An 8461-nucleotide genomic window follows, 5' to 3' on the forward strand; every position below is an offset into this window, starting at 1 on the left:
AAAGAGAATGGAACTCCTCTATCTGTTTCTGCCGAAAATGCTCTGACAAGTATCTCTCTCGAAATCTTTCTAGGAAAGATTCCTATGTAAGGGTGTCCATCCTCACTCCACCAATGATCTCCTCCTGATGCCACCGGTTGGAGGCATCCCCTCTCAATTGATGAACTGCTAGTCGTGCTTTTAGGTTACTCCCATAAGGGCGTAACCCAAAGCACCGCTGTAAGCTCTGCAACCATGCCTCTGCTACTGAACCCTCAGTGGTACTGGTGAACAATGGTGGTCCGAGTCGAATCAATTCCCTGATGTCATCCCCTACATGTCTAGGAGGTCTGTCAAAAGGGGGTCCTCTCTGGTGTATGGACTCTTCCTCGTGATCACCCTGACCCTCTATCTGTCTCGGTGGGGGACTCCTAGTCCTCTCTCTGACTCTAGGCCCGCCTCCTCCGAGTCCTTCTGCTTCCACTACTGGAATCTGCTGGACTGGCTGAACTATAGGTACCACTCTCTGTTGAACTACACCGATCAAAGTCTGGAGTGCATCAATAATGTCCTGATTTGGGTTCGGTGGTGGTGGTGGTGGTGGAGGTGGTCCACCCTCCTGTCCCGCTCTACCACCCCCAGTCTTATGACCTCTGCCTCGCTGGTTGCGAGTAATAAGCAGCATCTACACAATTAAAAGTTTGAGTTAAGTTTAGGAAGCATAATGGTTTAAGGTTCCTAGTGTTGAAACACGGGCTCTGATACCAAAAATGTCATGCCCAAAATCTAGGGCAAAACACACACACAAATTTTTTATTTTATTTTGTTCTTTTAACTATGATTAAATAAGATAACAATGGTTGCAAGAGATCTTAAAAGTTTAACTATAATAGAACTAATTGCTCGAGGAGTTTAAGTTCAGATACCTAGGGTACTATGAGACTAGATGCAGTTCACCATTGATTTAAAAATGTTACAACATAGTTTGAACATTTTGTTGAAGAGATGATTAGGGTAAACTGAGAGTTTCTTAGTAAATCAATTAATTAAATTAAATGACTAATTCGTTTAACCAAAGTCCTAAACCCATCAATCTGATTTAATAATTCCTTAAAAAGTATTACCTCCTAAGGATGACACTAGGTTAACACAACTTACCCGTTACGTCTCAATGATCTACCAACTAAAATGACTTCTATCTCCTAGTTACAAAGCTTGTTTAGCACCAATCTAATTATGATCAAATACTACAACCTTGAAGATGACTCAATTAACTAGCCCCCCCCCCCCCCCCCACCCCCGCTTTTTTTTGATAACTTGAACGTCATTACAATTTCAATCATTTACTTTAGGCTTAATGTCATTAATTAACTTCTTTCAACTTCATTTTAATTATTATTATTATTATTATTTTAAAAAAAATTTAATCCAAAATCTAAACTAACTTAAAAAAATTCTACAACATATTTGTGGCCATCTAAAAATTAATTTATTGTTTACCATTAAAATAGATGACTAGAATAAATTCAATAAATCAATATTTTAACCCAAACTTTATTTGAACTAACGTAAGTTTAAGTCCATATTAAAATCGATCTATAAAGCTCCCAATAGTATTTAGTTGATTAATGAAACATTAAAATTATTCTAATTAAGATATTCTAATTTCCAAGTTAAAACTTTTAGGATTAGAACAAAAAGAAAAAGTAACCTAATAACTAAGTCACCAAACTATTAACAATTTAAAACTAATCTTAATTTGAAGGAAAACATGATAACAAAGTAATAATAATTGACAACTGACACTATATAGATCTTACTCACATTAATAATAAATTTAAATAAAACTCTCTAACTCAACTCTAATAAACAAAATTTGACAACTTAAGAGTATCAATATTTACCACCCAATGTTTAAAACTAAATATGCCAATTAGTATATATAAAACATCTTACGCAATTTTAACCACTAACCATAGTACATGCGAATTGAATATAGATATATGTGTCTAACAGCATATATGAGAACTAATCCTCGCTAAGAAAAGAAAGGAACTTTAATTAAAAACAATAATTAAACACTATCCTACCACTACCCCAAGAACTTGGCACTTGGCCTCCCCCCCGCCCCATATTCCAATGAAATCTTGGGCGGATCCCAAGATGCTCTGCGCGATCCTCCAAGACTGTACTGCGTAGACCCTGTTCCTCCTCCACATTGCGTGCCAGACAAGCCTCCTTCATAATGGACGCTTGGGGAGAGAGGGAGTCAACAAGGTTGGGTAATGTTGATATTGCTTGTGTTTGGAATGGTCCCCTCAAAATGCGCATGTCCCTTCCTTCCAACTTGGCGCCCAGGGGAAATAAAGATGTCAGCGCTTAGTACAAGTTTGCTGTGCTAAGTCATGGATAGCGTGCTGTGTGGTGGGGTTTTAGGTGAAGGTTTAGTTGGGGGGGAGTAGTAATGTCAAAAGTTTATTAGGTGGGGGTTTTATAGGAAGTTTCAACAATAAATACTATTGCCACCAAATTATAATTTAATAATGTATAATTGTATCAACGAATTTGATAGATGATTTTCTTTCATTATTATTTTTTTTTTTTAAAGGCATCAAGCAAGAATATGCTCTGTTGCCTTTGGGCCAAAATTTTGCAACTCTCATACAAATTCCAGAGAGCAAATCTGCTCCTGGAGGTGCTCTTTTTTTTTTTCTAAGTAAGAATTTCTCATTAAGCTATAATGTATTGGTATTATGAAATTTATGGTCCCTATCCTTGTGATAACATTGATTTTTACTAAACAAACATATTAATACAAGGGAATGTGTACGGTCATAATCTTTTTGTTCTTCCTCCTATAATTTATGTTTAATCAATCATCATATGCAAGGTGTAGGTTCCTTTATATTCAGAATACAAGTGATGCATATTTCTTACTCAAATTTGATTGAGTCAATTACGAAATCTGACAATGAGGGAGTTAACCTTGTGATCACAATGTAGGATTTTTATCTCTTCTTATTACTTAAACATCGAATTGGAACTTCAGCATATCAAATTGCTTCTCATTAACATAATTTAAAACTTGAACATTCACAAACCATGACATTATCTATGATTCTATTCTCCCATTTATATATATGCAAATTAATCTATTCTATTTTGATGAGCACTCTTACAATTGAACATTATGATCAACTATTATGAGAACCAAATACACTCAACCATTATTTTATTGGCTAACCTGATTCAAAGGCTCAGCCGGGAAAGAATCAGGAAGAAAACCCGGCTTCGTTACCATATACAATAAGGTTTAAAAATATAATTTACAATAGGATCTCAATCCCCATTTTCAACAATTTTATCAAATTCTCTTCATGATCAAATCAAGGAGTTTGTAATATTTTCTGAGTCTCATTTTAAGAACCATGGAGGATACCAATAACTGATCGGGTGACAACCAAGCAGAACCAAAAGAACATCAAGCATGCATAGTCACACATGGTTTCCACAATAAGATTCACAATGAATCAAGACTAGGGGGAGGTGGATTCTTCCAACTGGAGAAGTCAAGCACAACACCAATTCAGATGCCCAATCGGGGCCAATAACCAAGAACTTCCGTTCTTCCATTTGAACTTGCCATACTCATACCAGGTTTGTGCTGACGGGTAGGGGCCCATAACACCCTACCCTTTATCCCTCTTCTCATCCTGAGAAGAGACTCTACACAGGTTGGAGTCCAACTAAACAGACCTCTCCCAAAATTGGTCACTTCTGCCCTCTCCTAGGGTGAGTAATACCAAAACACCCATGCAAGGAAACTCAAAATTGCAAACATAAACAAGAAAGGAAAACAACCAAAATAACAAGGTTTACAAATCTTCCCAACATACCCACAACCATACAACAGTAAAACAACAACAAGGTAACAAGAACATGAAACAAAAAAAAAAAAAAACTAAATAAGAGAGATGGGAGTTTCCTACCTTCACAAGGAGGTAATGGCAATGAACCAATTTGAGTAGAGTATCCCTCCTTCCTTCAAGCTTCAAGAAATCTTCTCTAAATGTAGAGATTTGGTAACCCCCTCCACTAGACCAAGGAAGGCCTCTAAATAAGCCTCCAACTCAACCACCCAAAAAGGAGCAATAACTATTTCCACCCATTAGCCACACTAGAAACTCCTAACTCAACCTACACCATGGTTAAACCCTAAGAGGAGGTGGGGTAAGACAACTCATGACAACCACTTGCAATTTTCGTACAAAGGCAAAAAGGGACTTTTTGAGTGCCCTCAAAAGTCAAAGCTAGGGGCTTAGGGGTTGGAAAAGACCCCTAACCCATACCCATACCCTTTAGTTAGAATAAAAACATGCTAAAAGCCTTAGGAAAGAGGTTTAGAGACAAAATAAAATCTAGGAATAAAATAGGTCCATCTAACAACTCTAACTAGCAAAAATAAGCACATAAACATTTTACGAGTGTCAAGCGACACTGAAAGAACATAATTACGAACAATAGGGTTTCCAAATTTTTGCACATGGAGATCAGTTTTGTTCCTCCGTAGGGTTTCTCGGCTAAATATCTGCACACTCATTGCACACATCAGTAGTCCCATAAAATCACATGTATATAAACGTATATGTATCAGAAATTTTCATAATTTAAAACATACATTAATAAAGTTTCTTCTCCCTTCATAATTCTTAACCATTTGAAATATCTTAAATCAAATCTCAATCCTACATCTACTGATTTCATCAACATACATATACATGAACATTAAATGACAATCATCAAATATATCTGGAAATAACATCACACAACATGAAATAATAAAATATGTTCTAAGCATCAGATAATGTCTCGACATCTCGAGTCGCGGATAACAAAAATAAGAGTACTGTATCATTATGCTATGATGGGTCGGGGCGAGGCCTCACATAGACAGTCTATTACGAGTCCTCCTTACAGGACAAGTATTATAGGCTTATGGCTAGGATTGGACCTGATCATTATCTTCCCATTCTCACCATTTGAGTATTTGTAATAGGGCACGCTCATCCTGGCAATTCAGGGAAGTCGATGCCCGGTACCTGCATCCTACATAAAAGATGAGCATGTACATGTATATAATATATCTAAACTAAACAGACAATGGCGGGGAGTGGTTCATCGTGTAGATCCCGACTAGCAGGTGACTACAACTCCCTCCCTTAACCACATCAAACACGTCAGACAGAAAGATAAAATAAACATGCGCACCATACACATGCAAGTATGGGGTAAGTATCGTAAAAATCACAAGTCTAATATCAAATGCGCACATGTAATAATGCATCTCTATCAATACAACATAATCATCATTAAAGATATCACGTTAACATTGTTACAAAAGAAACCACATTTACTAATTAGGAATCATTAAGACATCATTAACGACGCATGAATGAAATCAACTAAGCAACAATAACTGATACATTTGTAATCAAAGTCATGAAATAATATCATAATATTACAAATCTAGTATCTCTAAAGCTAATCAAAGCATAAAATCAACCTAAAAGAATCTGACAATGATAACAGAAATGCGATCTAGGGGCAGGCACTACATTACACTTGTAGCTTTCTTGACTTATACTTGATTTAGGGTGTAGATAGCAGTACTTACAACTTCTCTCTAGTACTTCAGTATGACATTTTTCTCCATCATTAATGTTCTAGCATAGTCTATCACTAATCTATTCCTTTCTACAATGTCATTTTGTGGGGGAGTTCTCAATGTTGATGTTTGTCTTTTAATTCCTTTGTCATTGCAAACTATCTCAAATTCTTTTGATGTAAACTCTCCTCCTCTGTCTAATCTTAGGCACTTTAGACTCTTTCCTGTCTCTTTCTCAAACATGCCCAAATACCACTTAAACATTTGAAATGTGTCAGATTTTTTTTTTAAGAATATGGCAGTCATCATCCTAGAGTAGTCATCCACAGACAATATTATGTATCTGTCTCCTTGGTAGCTTTTCACTTCTATTGGGCCACATAAATCAGTATGGACTAGCTCTAATACTTCTTTGAAAGTGTAGACTTTTCTTTTGAAACTTGACTTGGTCATCTTTCCTATTTGACATTGTTTGTACATTGTATTTTTAGGCTTTTTTAGTTTAGAAAACCCCTAACTTTCTTCTTTTTGCTGATACTAATCAGATTATCAATAACCTTTTATGCCATAGCCACACATCATCAAGTTTTACAATAAGATAGGTTGCATCTTCCATTTCTAGGTAAAACAAATTACTCCTAGTTTTTTCACCCTTTCCTATAAGATTTCCATCAATGTCATAGATTTTGGTAGTTTTGTTTTCAAATTATATTTTGCAACCTATATTGCCTAACTGTGATACACTTAGCAGATTATAGTTTAAGCCTTCAACATAATGTGCATTGTCACATGAAATTTTCACTGTAAGTTTAATAGAACCTTTTCCTTTGATTTGAAATGGAACATCATTTCCAAATCTAACACTATTTCCATCATATTGAGTAAAGATAATAAACTTACTTTTGTCTCTTGTCATGTGATGTGAGCATCCATTGTCTATGATCCACTTGTCATTTTTGTTCACACAGGTTACTAGTTTTGTTGCTTCATCTTCATCTGACTCATCCTTCATGGCTACATAGACTACCTCATCATCATTTTCATTAGAATCTTCTTCTTCAACAATGTAACAATTTTTTCCTTTGTCTTTGTAATCTCTGCTATCATCTTCTCTTTTGTTCTTGTTCTTGTTGTCTTCTCTATAGTTCTTCTTCTATGTGCATCTTGCAACAATATGTCCTACTTCATTGCAATTAAAACAACTGATAGGAAGCTTAACTTTTAATTTACCTTTGCCTCTAAAAATTTTTCTAGCCAACAATGCTTCCAATTGTTCCACATCTCGATCGTCTATGTTGTTGTCATTGGATGCATACTTTACCTTTTTCTTCTTCTTCTTTGCTTTCACCTCCTCATTACTTTCAGTGATAGCTTGACCTTGAAAGTAGATTCAAGATTCTTAGGTCTATAGTTGTCAAAGTTGGACAACTCAAATGCCGTGAGTCTTCCCACTATACCTTCAAAGGTTAGTGTGTTTCCTAGTACAAATCTTAATTCTTGTATGGCTGAAACTCTAATAGCATTGATAGGGAGCAAGGTTCTTAAGTATTTTCTATTAATAGTGTCATCCTCTAAATGACCACCCAAACTTCTTATTGCACTTACTACTTCTTTCATTCTAGAGGCATATTGAGAAGAATTCTCACCTTCCTCCATTTTCATCTCATCAAAATTTCCTCTCAGGCTTTCTCTGTTTGCTTTTTGAACATTCTAATCTCCTCTATAAATATTAGTCAATTCTTTACACATCTTGAATGTAGAGTCACATCTCTTGATGTCATCAAATTCAGTATAGTTGAGAGTAGAGGCAATCCACAACATTTCCTAGTTGTGCTCCTTCTTTTTCTTCATATCTTCTACAGTGGGTATAGTTTGATCAATATGTTCTACTTCAATTGGAGTTTGTGCATGGTTACTTATTGATCCAATGTGTAGCTTCATCAACCTTTTCAATGCAGTGAAGTTATCTCTATTGAGCTTGGGAACTTCTCTCTTAGACATCTTGATCTTCTTGCTTCTAGTACCTTTAAACTAAATCACCAGATGGCTTTGATACCAATTGTTAGAAATGCTTTAGAATAACTGAGGGGGGGTGAATTAGTTATTCAAGGTCCAAATGTCCTAATAAAACCTTTTCACTTAGTATAGTAGGCCCATTAAACTGTTCATGCATCCAAGCTTAAACTTTTCCACTTATCAAGTTACTGAAAATCAACATGCAAGAATAACACATAAAAAATCAACACATAACACAATGATTTATGTGGAAACCCAATTTGGGAAAAACCACCAGTAACATGCTACTCAATTCTCACTCTTTTGAAGTGATGCCCTGTAAAATGCCTACCCTATTAAAGGCTACAACACACTGTTAAATGTGACCTAGTTAAAAGATTTAACCACCCTATTAGAAGTGGGCTTGGTTAGAGGACTTTAGAACATTCACTTGGAATGCCACCCTATTAAAAGATTTTAAAATAGTTGTTAAACCAACCTAAGTCCATAAGATTTTACCCTAGCTGACACAATTGTTAGAGAGTAACAAGAAGGGCTTTTGACATGATACAACTCACAACTTAACTTGCAAATCTCGGATCTCAGTTCAGCTCTCAAAACTTTTTGGCTTTCAGTCTTTGCAGCTCTAACAACTTGTCCTCCCTTCAAGCTTTGTCTCCTTGAGTCTCCATGCTCGATGTACTAAGGAATCTCCTTTATGGCCACTTATTGAAGTAGAGTCTCTATGCTCTATTCTTCCTTCTCTTGATGTCTTCTTCTTAACACCCTTCAACCACTTCAACCCTGTAACACTTGTTTCTT

The sequence above is a fragment of the Cupressus sempervirens genome, chromosome 5 (assembly GCF_028749045.1).
Source record: "Cupressus sempervirens isolate cs-2001-9-10 chromosome 5, ASM2874904v1, whole genome shotgun sequence".
Taxonomy (NCBI): Eukaryota; Viridiplantae; Streptophyta; class Pinopsida; order Cupressales; family Cupressaceae; genus Cupressus; species Cupressus sempervirens.